Here is a 15,326-nt window from a genome sequence, read left to right as displayed (position 1 = left end):
TTAGGGTTTATGGGCACAAAATGATAATTGAACATTAAAAAATACTGAAGCAAAATGGAGTGGTTTTAGTATTTATGGGAATGAAAACACATTTCCTTTTCTCTTTCCTTTTCATTCCCAACCAAATGTTATATGTTAAAATTAAGATACTTGGCTTTAAAACAAATGCCTATGTACCTTTGAACAAGCTTTGAACAAATCTTTATATTTTGCCATATTTGCTTCAAATTTTTTCAATAAAATATTACAAATAAAAGTTAAGCCACTATTGTATTCCCTCTGCAAGCACATTTCTCTCCACCTCAATGACTATTTGTTGAATAAATGAATAAATGAATGAATACACCTACAATAATATCTTCCCCCCTTCCCTTCTCAACAAAGCCATAAGTGTTTCCATCCTCTGCTCTACTAAATCACCAATAAATGAACACACCCTGCAGATTTAAGTGAAGAAACTTGAGGTGGATGTTCTGATCCACCCAGAATGTCAAAGAACTTCATTGGGAAATACATTCAGTTATTGGAAAACCCTATAGGAAAACCTTGAATCAACTCACACTTGGTCCATTCCTTAATCTATGATCAACTTGCAGGCACTGGATACCTCTGGCTTTTTAAAATCACAATCAATTGAATCTCCCCACATCTATTTTTAGAATCATAGAACGACGTCTCTTTAATTTCTAGTGAGAGCTATAGGTTTAGGTGATGACTAACACCACCAAAGTTTATGAAAAGTCAGCATCCATATGTGAAAGTCACTTTTAGCATGAAAGGTGTGATATTTTATACTCTGTTGGAAAGCAGAAGATGATATAGACATTGGTAACAAAATCACATCAAAGTTATGTGACCTACAACATCTAAAGAACTCCCGTCTTTGAGTTCTGCTTCGGCTTTCATGTTCATGGAAGAATTCCTTGCAATTTCTGGCTGGTCTTGAACACTGGAGAGATAGAGAAATGAGCTATTCCCTACCTCACCAGGGTTCAGAATTCTTCTGCTCAGAGAAGGGAAGTAGAATTCTGTTCTGTAGCTGAAAAGAAACTTTAATTAAACTAAATCTCCATAATAGTCAACAGCTCAAACACCAAGCCAGGAAAGCTTGGTTTGGAATCCTGACTTTTCACCTTACTAGCTGTATGAAGCCTGAACAAGTGACCCCTTCACTGTAACTTAGTTTCTTCATCTGTGCTATGAAGATAATAGTAGTAACTACCTCATTAGGTTAACAGTTTATTAGATAGTTCATCTAAAGTTTGTTGCATTGTGCATATCACATAGTAAATGCTCACCAAAGGTATTTTATTATGAGTATTCATATAATTAGTATTTTTAAGAACCAGGGACTTCACAGCCTCTTTAACTCCCTTCCTCTTCTGGAAACTCTTCTACCATCAAAGTCACTTCAGGAACCACCATGTGAATATATTTTGACCTCACTCCCTGGCCACTGTTGATGATATAGGGGTGGGCATCTGATCAGTCCTTTTCTAAGAATTTTGTAACTAGAACTGAGAGAAGCAAACTCTCTTTGTGTCACTTCTGCCAAAGATAAAAAACTCAGAAACTGGCTTCTTGGAAGGCCATGATCATCTACTCTGAATAAAAAGCTGGTGTTCAATGGGAGGGAGGTATAACATCTACCTACAAACGGAAATAAATATGAGAAGACACAGTGTCTTAATGACATTTGAATTTCTGATTGCAGTTGGTTCTGAAATATAGCCACATCCATGCATTTCATAAGGTCTTCATGGTCTATGGCATATCCCAATAATGTTCCAATATGTTGCCCGTTATACTTAAACTGGTTGAAGCTGAGTTTCTATCCCTTGCTAATAATGGCAGCATTTTATATACACATTATCTCATTTACTTTTCAGTAATGCTGAGATAAATGCTATTATCCACATTTCACAGATAAGAAAACTGAGGTTCAAAGAAGATAAGCAATTGTCCAAGGTCAAACCACTAATAAATGGTGGAACCGCAGTGGGATGTGATCCTTCTGCCTCAAACCTTTTTTTATTCCTGCTTCTCCCTTTCATCCATCATTTTCTTGCCCTTTCTTTCTATTCTCTTCTTTTCCTTCATCTAACTTCTCTTGGTCCTTCAGGTGCCCACCTATCATTTCTTCAGGAAGCTTCCCTTGACTCCAAGGTAAATATTTCCATTCTATGATCCATAGCCTCTATGCTTCCCCTCATCATAACATGTATCACCTTGTACCTTGATTGTCTCTCTTCCTTTCTGTATGCGCCACTGTACTGTAAACTGTCTAAAGGTAGGAGAGGACTCTTTTCCATCTTTGTATCTCATATCAGGCACAGGCCCTGGAAAAAAAACATACATGTATTTTGAATTGAATGAATTAAAGATATATTTAGAGGAGGAAGAAGGGGAGATTTCCATGTCTCCAAAATCACACAGCTGAGGAGGCCACCCATTTTCTCATACAGAAGATCAGCCCAGTAGTCAGAACCTTCTTTTCTTGGGCTGGATGCTCCTGTCTAATAAAATAATAAAAGTCATCCTTTTGCTCTTCCACCCCCTGCCCAACTCCCTGCAGCTTTGCAGTTCTGCTCTAATTGAGAGATGCGAGTGAAAATAACAAATAAAGACAATTTAAACACTCTGAGCCATCTCACGGCAGTTGTACAGCTTGGAAAAATGTGTCTTGGGCTAATAATGTTCACAAAATTTCTGGCTTTAAATTCAGTCATACTGTCCTTGAAATCTTCAAGAACAGAGCTATTATTTCTCATTTTTATTTCAGAATATTGAAAATACCTGGTTTGAATATTTTTCCTTGACATCCGAGGAAACATATGCATAAACATAGCGCACGCACACACGGGCACACACACACACACACACACACACACTGAAAGAGAGAATGTATATTTTAAATAATTACAATATTATCAAAGATTTTTCAAAATTAAATCAACCATAATAAAGGTGAAAGAACAATATTTAAGAAGATACATTTTTAATGAGCATGGTCTGGACCTACACTTTTCTCCTCAGAAATGTTCACAAGCAAAGGAAAAAGCATTGAAATGGATTGCTAAAATAAGTTTTCAGATATGAGGGGGTTTTTTTGTTTTTTTTTTTTTGTTGTGGTATTTGACTTGGCAAATCTCACTTCTCAGCTTGATAGAGAAGACAGGGAGTCTTTTTGTAAGAGACCATACTGAAATGACTTTGAATTATTAGGACTTCTGGTAAAATGTGCCTATTTTGGACAGGTGAACTGTTCTGAAGCTCTGAGTCTGTCACCATCCTCGTTAAATAAAATCCTAAAAGATCAAATCCTCATGCAAGTTGAGACCAGGAGTTTTCAAACAGCTGCTGAGCAGTGAGGGGCATACTCTGTGGCCAACAGCCGTCCAAGTTGTTCTTTGAAAGCACTGTCTCCCAAGCAAATGGAAGGAAGGTAACAAGAGCTCTTCAGCACTACAGAGGACACAGCAAACAAAGAGATGTGTAATGTGAGTGCTTTCAGCGTGGGGTAGCTTAGCTCCGGACCACATGAGATGCTGTCTTTCTTCTTGCAGAATGGGGGGATAGGGGAATGAAAGAAGCCACAGACAGACACACAGAGGGTCTACATAATTAAACCAAAGCTATCATAACATGGAGAATCGAGTTTTAGTGAAGAAGCATATTCCTCAATCACTGTCAAAACTATTTTCCACTGGAAGTTTTTGGTTCTCAAGTCCATAAGACTTATTGTATTTAAAAGCTTCCACATTAATCTTTCTTTTTACTGAAAGTTGCTATTTCTAAATTTTGGTGTGAAGGAAGAATCTGTTCAACTGTAACTCTTCATTTGCTGATTATAATAAGTAAAGGGTTAGTTGTTTTACAAATACAGTTTATCATGAAAGGTGCTAACTCAAAGAGATAAATTAAATTGATGTTTGTATTTATTGCCATGAAGATGAAAAGAGTTACTTGGAAATAAGCTGCAAAACTGCTCCAATCAGAATGCAAGTGGAAATCAATAATTCATTCTCATACATCTTCCTGTACTTTGCTGGCAATTGCAGACAAAATTAATGGCAACCCTGACAGCCAAAAGGAATGACTCTACCATATTTCCCCAGGAGGGCTGCACCATTTCAGTCTCAGTGGCATAGTCTCTACATTTTTCACACTCTTGGCTCTGGGAACTTATGAGTCAGATATTTCCTGTGACGTAGCTTTATCTATAGTCTGGGCAATTATTATTTTTACCTAGCCAAAAAGAATAAGTTTCCATTTGCAAGAAACAGTCATTCCTTGAGTTTAATAGAAGCAAAATTCAGTAAAAATCGAATCAGTCAAGACTATTTAGGAGCTGTAGGGAGAGGCATCAATAAATATTTCACAAGGTCTGTGGGCTATGGTAAAGGAGGGGTCATCAGGTGCATAAGCAGAAATCACTTGATTGCCAAGAACAGAAACCCATTAAAATTAATCTAGGTAGAATAGAGTTCAGAACAAGGAAAAAATAAGCAGTCTCATGAGCACTTAAGGACAAGAAAATGTCCTAGAGTGGCTAAAATGTTGTCAGAAACTGCTCTCTTTCTTTTTCTTTTGAGTTCATGTCACAGAAACAGAGTAGACCCCCTGCTTACAATTCAGTTTTAATGTTGAGAATGAAAATATCACATACACACACACCAGGAGACTATGAAAAGATTTATTTTTCACATAATAATGCTATCTGGGGAGAACAGGGCAGGGTTTCAGGAAGTTCCAAAAATGGCTTGAGAAAGCAAGATGGGCAAATGCCTTTAGAGTTTATTATACTTGGGGGCGGGGCTGGAGTGAGGGTTCTCAAACTGGGCCTTGCCTGGTTTGGACTTTCTACCAGTTCCAAAGGAGGGAGCACCTGGTCTTCGTTATCAGCTTGCTTAGGTGTGGAGCAGAAGAGAAAGGGGGTATGCTCAAAAGCTGTCAGCAGTCAAACATTAAAAATGTGAGCCCAGACTTTATTATGCTCTCCCTCTCCCACTGGGCCCCGATACTCTGGGATCTCAGCTTCTCTCTGCATGTGTTCCTTTATCTTCTTTGAGGATCTACTCCTGTAAGTCTCTTGTTTTCTGTGTGTCTCTGGGGGCTGTGTTAGCGATGGAAAAACTGTGGCCATAACTCTCAGTGACCTGTTAATGTTAGCGCCTATCACACTGTAAATAGCTAAACCTCTGTATCTAAATTCAGGAATAAGAGAAAGAAAGGGAGACAGGAAAATAAAGAGACAGAGGTATAGAGAATGAATCCTATGTTTGGATTTCCCCTGGGCAAGGTATCAACTCTGGCCCATTCCTTTCTGTCCAATGAGGTCAAGTCGTGTGGTCCAACTATGGCCACTCAAGTGCCCTGTTTCTAAAGGTCCTGTGGTTCAGGTCAATTTTAATAAAGGGAATGCTGACAAGAAGAATATATGGCATCTTGAATACACTAAGTCTACACCAAGAATTGCATTTCAAGATAAAATTGGAGGACCATTATATTCACGTTGATCACAAAAGATGGGAGAACAAAAGGAGATTTGGCCGACTAAGGACATGATAATTCAGTACACAGCATGGTATGCTGTACAAATTAGGCACAGAGGTAACTGATTGATTATTGATTGAATGAGGTCAGAAATAAACAAAAGGTCAGTCATATTAGTAAAGAGAGACAGGTAGATCCATCATTCAATAAATGCTTATTGAGAACCAACCATGTTTTAAGTATTGTTCTAAGCACTAGGGATATATATCAGTAATCTAAACAGAATGTGAAGCTGTGGTCAGGAAAGGGAGACAGTGAATAAACAAATAAATAAATAATTCATAATATAATGTGATATATTACATATAGTGATAAGAATATTTTTATGAAACATAAACAACAGAGTTCTATGTGGGGGAATTGGTTGGCTCAAGTCAGTAAACTTCAAAGCCAAATGGTATAATCCAGACTGGGAACCAAACTCTGTGTTGCTCAGAATCTCCTTTTTTGTACTCTCTCTTGAGAGAGACTCTTAAAATCATTGAACCTGGGTAAATGAATTATGGTTAAATCGGAAAAAGATGGACCCATTAAAAGTACCCAGATTTCTCTGGGATTTGGGGGAATGGATTTATAACCACATGGCTTCTTATTTAGGACTCTCAACAAATGTGTAGGGTTGACCATCATCACATGGCCCTCCCAGCAAACACACACACGATACCATTCAGAACTTCATTGCCTGCTCCATAGAAATGTTCCTCCCCATAATTGATTCTTTACAGATTCCTCACCTGGTGAGCTGACAGTGTTAAGAGGAGAAGACAGAGAGTACTTCCATTTCTGTCTTTTTTCTACACAGAACAACTAAATAAAGTACAAAAACACATTTGTCTGAAGGCAAAAGTGAGCTGCTAGGGCTCACTCTTGTTAGAATTTGAAATACCAAGATCTTGGAAAGATGTGAAGTTCATTGAGGTGAGTCTAACATAATTTCTCCAGTTAAAATATGATTTGTAGTCCTTTCCAAATTCAGGCCTTCACATTCAGACATTCACATTATCATTCACATTTATTAAGATAAAATACAAGTGAATGTTGATGTTTGTCCTCAGGGATTTCATCATCTGGTAACATTTGTTTTCTTTCCTGAGTCCTTCATAAGCCATGATATCCAGGCCCAAGGTATTTATAGGCTCTAATTTGGACTAGAGCTTCTGAGATGCCTTGGCCCCAGGGATACTGCTGAGTTTTGGGTGTACTCCACAATGTCTACCTAAAATACATCAAGTTTCAAAGAGCAAACAGATTTTTTAAATCCCTATGCTGTGTATTTATGATAATCTAAAACAGGAGACTAAAACAAGGAACACAGGATATCAGAGGGCAACACTTATCTTCCGATCAAATCAGCTATTCTCCAGGGTTTCCATCTCAGTGACTGAACCCTCTATCCAACTAGTTACTTATGCCAGAAACTTGGAAGTGATCTTTGATATCTCCTCAACACTCAGCTCTATCATTACAAATCCCTGTCGGCTATACAACAAAAATATATCTAATTTTAATAAAGTCCAACTAACAGTGTTTTCTTTTATGATGAGTACTTTTTGCATCCTGTTTAAGAAATATTTGCTTAATTCTCCTGTATTGTTTTTCTAGAAAATTTATTGTTTAAACTTTGATATTTTCCATTCAGATAGTCAATTTGCCCATTTTGCTTACTGAAAGAAAAAACAATCTTTTCTTTATTAAATTGAAAGTGGCAGGACTTCCCTGGTGGTGCAGCGGTTAAGAATCTGCCTGCCAATGCAGGGGACACAGGTTCGATCCCTGGTCCGAGAAGATCCCACATGCCATTGAGCAACTAAGCCTGTGAGCCACAACTACTGAAGCCTGCGTGCCTACAGCCCATGCTCCGCAGCAAGAGAAGCCACCGCAGTGAGAAGCATGTGCACCCCAACGAAGAGTAGCCCCTGCTCGCCACAACTAGAGAAAGCCCGCGCACAGCAACAAAGACCCAACGCAACCAAAAATAAATAAATAAATTTATTTTTAAAAAATTGAAAGTGGAAAATTTGTAGTAAAACAGATGACTATATATGTGTGACTATGTTTCTAGGCAATATGCTCTATTTCACTGATCAATTTGTCCATTTGTATCTGACTTTTTTATGTGAGATTCATCCACATTATTGAATTTAGTAATATTTATCCCTTTTGTTGCTGTATAGTATTCCATTGAATGGTTATACTTTATTTTACTAATTCAGTCTACTACTTGTGAATACTTTGTTGCTTCTACTTTTAGCTATTATGAATAATACTGCTATGAATGTTCTTGTAAGCGTCTTCAGGTAGACAAAAGCGCTCATTTCTGTTGGGTATATACTCTGGAGTAGAATTGCTAGGTCATATGATATCCTTGCTTACCTGTAGTAGATACTGTTAAGTGGTTTTCTAAAGTGATTGTACAGATTTATATTCAAATCATCAAAGAAATAGGTCCAGTTGCTTCACATACTCACCAGTATTTGGCATTACTAGACATTTTACTTTTAGCTGTCCTGGTGGGAAGTAGTGATATCACATTGTAGTTTAGATTTGCATTTCCCTGATGACTAATGATGACCCTGAGTTCACATCCTCTCAGGAGCATGCCAAAATCACACCTATCTGCAGAACAACTAGCGATGTAAAAGGCTGGAAGCTAGCAGAAAAGATCTTCTATAAGTGAAGACATAAAGATGGAACCACAATGAGACAGATAGGAGGGGCAGACTCACAGTATAATCAAATTTCATACCCCCTAGGTGAGTGACCCACAAACTGGAGAATAATTATATTGCAGAGATTTTCCCACAGGAATGTGAGTTCTGAGCCCGACGTCAGGCTCCCTGGCCTGGGAGTCCGGCAACAGAAAGATGATCCTGCAGAACATTTGGCTTTGAAGGCCAGTGGGGCTTAATTGCAGGAGTCTCACAGAACTGGGAGAAATACAGAGTTCATTCTTAAAGGGCACACACAAAAACTCACACATACCTGGACTTACAGCAAAAGCAATAATTTGATAGGACCCTGGGCCAGACCTACCTACTGGTCTTGGAGACTCCTGGAGAGGCGAGGGGTGGCTGTGGCTCACCCTGGGCACATAGACATGAATGTCAGATACACTGGGGAATATTTAACCATGTGAACACAGCGGCTGCCATCTTGGCTCATTAGTGCCAAGACCTGGCCCCACCCAACAGCCTGTAGGCTCCAGCACTGGGACACCTCAGGCCAAACAACTGAGTGTGGAAACAGCCTCAGCCATCTGCAGACAGGCTGCCTAAAGACTAAAGAACCCACAGTTGCCTCTAGACACACCCCTGGACATGGGCCAGCCCATCAGAGAACCAAGACACAGCTCCACCCAGGGGTGGGCAGGCATCAGCCCCCTCCCACCAGAAAGCCTGCACAGCCTCTAGACCAGCCTCACCCACCAGGGGGAGCAGACACCAGTAGCAAGTAAACTTCAATTCCACAACACAGGCCAGACCTTACCCTAGAACAAGTTGGGCTCTGGCCCTGTCCACTAGCAGGCCAACACAATCTTTGGGACACCCTGGACCCCATACCCAATACCCAACTGTGTCAAGAACTGGTGCCCACCCACCGACAACCTGAAACAAGTTCTGGGATCTCTGGGCCCTGAAACCAGACTCCAAGAATCAGCTCTGCCTGCAAGTAGTCCCGTACTAACCCCAGGATCTGGCTTCATCTGCTACTGGGTGGGTAACAGTCTCAGAGTCCTTGAGACCCTGACTCAGTCCACCAGTGAGCCAGCACTAGCCTTGGGGTGCCCTAGGATTCTGCAGCCACCTCTTGACTAGGCCCTGCTAAACAGCCAGCAGCATTCCACACAAGGCAGGAGGACCTGGTAACCAACAGATTAGGGGCCAACCAAGCCTACCAGACCACCCACATAGTCAGCCCACCACAACAGAAGGACCCATGCACCCCTCTTAGGGGGAACCCCTAAGAGCATGTAGCTTAGGTGACAAAAGGGGAGTGCACTGCTGGGACACATAGGTTGCCTCTTATAGAGGGCCACTTCTCCAAGGTTGAGAAACGTAACTAACCTACCACATACATAAAAATACAAGTAGCGAAGTGATTCAGTTATACATATACATGTATCTATTCCTTTTCAACACTTTTCTGTACACCTGAAACTAACACAACATTGTTAATCAACTATACTCCAATATAAAATAAAAAATTAAAAAGAATACAAATAGCAACTCAGACAAAATGAGGCAGCAGACGAGTATGTTACAGATGAAGAAACAAGGTAAAACCCCAGAAGAAGAACTAAGTAAAGTAGAGATGAGCCATCTACCTGAGAAAGAGTTCAGAGTAATGATCGTAAAGATGATAAAAGAACTCTCAGGAGGAAAATGGATGCACAGAGTGAGAAGTTAGAAGTTTTTAACAAAAAGTTAGAAAATATAAAGAACGACCAAACAGAGATGAAGAATACAATAACTGAAATGAAAAACACACTAGAAGGCATCAATAGTAGACTAAATGATTCAGAAAAGGATATATATACATATATAATCTCCACTATTTTCCAGCCACAGTGCCATTTGAACACTGCAGATGTTCTATAATAATTAATTCCTGTCCCTCCCTCCAATCCAGTAGCCACATTGATAATTTTAAAATGTAGATCTCTTACTTTACCCTGTGCTTAAAATCCTTCAATGGCTCCCATTGAATTTAGGATAAAATCCAACATTTTAATTTGAAACACAGGCTCTACCTAATTTTTCACCTGGCCCATAGTAGCTCTAGAAATTCTATAGAGGAAGGGCTTTCATGTAAGGTTCACAATTTCTTGATCTGCTTACATAAGACTTACATAGATTTGATAAAATGTCAAGAACAAGATATAGCTAATGAAGACTGTAAGGTGTGGTAGATTGAATTATTGGCTGTCATTCTTCACCTTGTCCTGTATTCGTGTCTTTTGCCATGTAACTGTGGAGTTCCTACCACAAATGTTGGAGTACCCCCCTCCTTATCTTTGGCCTCAGCTACCTGACTTGCTTTAGCCAATGAGATGTTAGCAGATGTGATGGGGTTTAAATGTGTGTGGGCAGTCAGGCTTGCCCTCTGGCAATTCTGCCAGCACCAAGAGCTTGTTGTTCCCAGAAGAAGGATAAAAGACACCAAGAGCAGATCAGCCTCAGTTCATTCATAGACTCATGAGCCAGATATAAATGTTTATTTTTGTATCCCACTGAGAATATATAGTTGTTTGTTAAACAGAATTATTGCTGTGACATTGACATGAGACCTAAACCCACACTAACCACTCTTTTTATTGCCATTGTCCTTGCTCACCTGGCCACTTTTTTTACTTCAATAGTTCCTTAGATCTATGTTTCAACCACACTAACCTCCTTTCAGCTCATAACATTTGCAAAGTTGTATTTGACCCAAAGTCCATATAATATGCCATCTTTCTGTTTGAACTGATTAATGCCAGATATCGATAGAGCAATTAAGTTTAAATATCATTGTCAAATTTTAACAATATTCATTAGAAAATAGACAAAAAATAGATGAAGGAATTTTCCATTTAACCTTAATCATAACAAAGGCAGGCAATAAAAGAAACAAAGTGAAAAGAAACAATATGAAAGCATGATGGGTAGAAAACAAAAATACAGTATTAGTATTTTGTTTTTAATGCCAGAAAACTGATTCTAGTATGAATTACAATATGTGTGTGTGTGTGCGTGGGGGCATTACACACCAGTCAAGTCAGTCTCCAACACCAGGTGACTGCCCTACAATTCACTCAATTCTAATACAATCTCCCTGGAGATAGCATCAGATCCCATAGGTTAAGGGTTCAGTCACATAAGACTGCCTCCACCCACTTCAGATTACAATCACAAGTCCAGGTTGTCACCTGTGCTTCTGACACATTGGCTGTGTAAAGCAGAGGTTCCCATGTGCTCCTCCTTGGGTTCAATTAATTTGCTAGAGCAGCTCACAAAACTCAGGAAAATTTACCTACATTTACCAGCTTATTATAAAAGGGTATGATAAAGGATACAGATAAACATCCAAACAGAAAACGTGCATAGAGCGGGCCAAATGGAAAGGGGTGAGGAGTTTCCATGTCCTCTCCAAGCCTGCCACTTTCCCCAAATTTTCATGTGTTCACCAACCCAAAAGCTCTCTGAATCTTGTCCTTTTTTGTGTTTTTATGGAGGTTTCATTGCATAGGTATGATTGATTATTGGCAATTGATGCAAACTCCAGCTTTGCCCCTTCCCCAGAAATCAGAAGTTGGAACTGAAAGTTCTAAGCCTCTATTCGTGGTTGGTTCCCATGGTCACCAGCCCCATCCTTAGGCACTTTCCAAAAGTCACCTCATAAACATAAACCCAATTGTGGTGGAAAGACATTTGTTATGAATAACAACACACCTATTTTATCTTTATGGCTCTGAATCAATTTCAGGAACTGAGGACAAGAGACCAAATATTATGGCAAAAGATGCTCCTTTTACTCTTATCACTCAGGAAATTCAAAAGTGAACCGAGAACAGTGGATGAAGACCAAATAAAATTTTTTTGAATTACAAATCAGGATATCACAACCAGGAATAATAATTTTGAATGGGTTAGATCCTCACAATTAAACTCAAAGAGTCAAATCTTGTGTTAAAAACCCAGGCACATATCTAGGAAAGGCATCAAACCAAAATAAAACAAAATTTGGAAATGAAGAATAGAAAAAATTATATAAGTCAATGTTAACAAAGAGAAAATAGAACAGGCAATATTGATAACTCAAAAATATAATTCAAAGAGGGAAATATTAAACAAGCCATTCTTTTCCAAAGGTACAATTCAACTTCTTGATATGACTTCTATGGACTACTTCATTGTATTCCCCTGTCCTTTGGCGTCTGGCTGGGTTTGGCCAAAGGAAGATCTAGGAGGATAGAGGGTGGAAAGGGAGTAAATAAGGTATTATACTCCTTCACTTCCTCTCTGCAAGGGTCACAATGCATTAGCCATGTCCCTCTTCCAAAGCTGTAGTTGCAGACGGGTAACACTTCTCACTGCGTTTTCTCCTACAGCTGCATCTACAGTAACTCTCCCCAGGTCAGTTAAATGCTGCTTCATCTTGCCCCTTTGAGTCTAAGGCTGATAATGCCTCCCTGCTTCCCAGAGGTTGCTAACTCAAGAGGGCTTCACCATCTTTGGGTGGTTTCCTTTAACCAAGTTCATGCTTTGTAAGTACACCCTGTAATAAAATTCTTTTCATTCACCTTGCTTGAGTGTGCTGCTTCCTGATGCAGACCTGGATTTGTATATAAACACATAAATATATATTTTATATATGCAGTCTTTGTTTTATTATGCTTGGCAGATATTACTTTTTTTTTCTTTTTTTTTTTTTACAAATTGAAGGTTTGTGGCAACCCTGCATCGAGCAAGTGTATCAGCGCCATTTTTCAACAGCATTTGCTCACTATGTGTCTCTGTGACGCATTTTGGTAATTCTTGAAATGTTTCACACCCTTCACCAGCAAAAAGATAACAACTGCTGAAGGCTCAGGTGATGGTTAACATTTTTTAGCAATGAAGTATTATTTAATTAAGGTATGAACTTTGTTTTTTAGACAATGCTATTGCACACTAAATAGACTACAGAATAGTGTAAACATAACTTTCATATATACTGGGAAACCAAAACATTTGTGTGATTCAATTTATTGTGATATTCACTTTATTGCTATGGTTTGGAACCAAACCCACAATATATCCGAGGTATGCACGTATACATATATTTAAAGCAATGAATAGAAGCATCTGGAAATTATTGCTTAAATAAATGCAGACGTTAATTTGACTTTCCACATTGTAAGGAATAAGCTCAAAATTTAAAACTGATTATTCAGCTGTCAAGAAATACTTTCAATTTGTAACGGAGTCAAATAGTAAGCCTCTCTGTAGTTAGTCCTGACATTTTAAGAGATTAAGTGCTAGGTTATAATGTACACATCATTGTGTTAATCAGAAAGACTGTTCTGAACATTAAAAATGCTCAAGTTCTTAAATATTTATATTGCCATGTCTATATTGCCATGTGTAGAATATATGATTTATAGAATTGCTGTTTTTTTAATTAAGTACTTTTCCTCAAAATTCAAAAAATAACCATATTGTTGAATTTCATTATTTCTGACACTGTCTGCACACCTAGAATTTTACAGACGAACAGAGAATGGAAAAGACAAGAAAACAAAGAAAATCTCTGTCATATCCAGGCCAGATATGGCCCTCAGAAACATTGTGAATTAGACAAATTCTTCTCAGCTCAGATTTAAACACCTTCCTATCACATGCCTAACATCCTGTTTTTCTCTCAAAACCTATTCTCAATCCTTTGCTTTTCATTCATATTTCATTTACTGATAAAACTTGAAATTCCATCATAATTTATTTCAATATTCTTCCCTATGTCCTTGAATCCTCTTAATACTGGCACATCAAAGACTCCCAAAGCTGAGAATCTTGACACTTATCACTGAATCTCCAAGTCATAGCACCATTTTATACCAATAACCCTCGTTTATTGAGTACCTACTATATGCCAGGCTCTGCCCTAAATCCTTCATGCATTCTCTCACATTTAATCTTCACAACTGCTATCATGTAGATACTCTGACTATCCCTGCTTCACAGATGAAGTTTCTGAGACACCAAAGAGGTTTTCTTCTCAAGCTACACAACTTTTAAGCCACTGAGATAGTAAAGGAGGTCTATTTAACATGAGAGACAGTGCACTTAAATTCTGTGTTGTCTTGTGGTCTTAAGAAGGTGTCCAATGCACAGTTGTTTAAAACATAGATTCTAATATCAATTCAGTTCATCCTAATGAGAAATTTGTGGAAACTCTTAGCTAGAAAATGGTCTCTGTTCCAATAGGACCTGGATTTCTCTTCTTTATTCCAGTTGTTTTTGCAAACAAAAGAGACAAAGTACCTTGTAAGTCAAAGGACTAATTTTGAAATTTTTCTTGATCATGATTTTATAGGCAGTATCATTCAGATCAACTGGGTTTGAAAAATGGCTTAACTTTAAACTGTTTTAATCAAATCTTTCTTTTAAATATATGCTCTGCTTTAGTATTTAAAGAGCACATATTGCTGTGGTTCTTAAGCTTATCAGAAGGTCACACCAAGATAAATTACAAGTGGAAGAGGGGAGAAATGGCAAGGGAACGGAGTGGGGATTTGTGGCAGAAGGAAATAGTAGACCCAGCGGGAAGGCATTTGGATCAATGGGGGACAGTCAGGGTTGATGAATGTAAGGAGGAAAGTAATCTAATTCTTACCACTGTCTGCATTTGTAGAACTGAAAAGGGCAGGTCCAAAGCACAGTCCCTCCAAAGAAGGTTTTCTTAGGGTCTAGGGAAAGATCCTGCCAGAAGAGTCTGAATCCTTCTCTAAGTCCTATCTGTCACTTACTAGACAATGTCTTGCCTTGGGGGAACTGCATTTTACCAGGATGAGGGGCTTTGTATATAAAGGCTGCAAATGCTGGTTAGCAGCAGTATTGGCGTCAAGGTCTTTTCCTTGTTTTACCTGTTTTGGCTACCAAAAGGTATTTTGGGTATACCAAAAAGTATTTCTTTGTTTCTCTGAATCTCCTAGCTAATGACTTCTCTCTCAGACTCTTTAACCACTGCTACATCAGCTCCTGAGTACCCCCAAAGTTCTGTTTACCTAATAAGTGACATGCCTAAAATTC

Source organism: Eschrichtius robustus, chromosome 11 (genome assembly GCF_028021215.1).
Source record: "Eschrichtius robustus isolate mEscRob2 chromosome 11, mEscRob2.pri, whole genome shotgun sequence".
NCBI lineage: Eukaryota > Metazoa > Chordata > Mammalia > Artiodactyla > Eschrichtiidae > Eschrichtius > Eschrichtius robustus.
The sequence above is the reverse complement of the archived record's forward strand: the minus strand, read 5'-3'. Positions refer to the sequence as shown.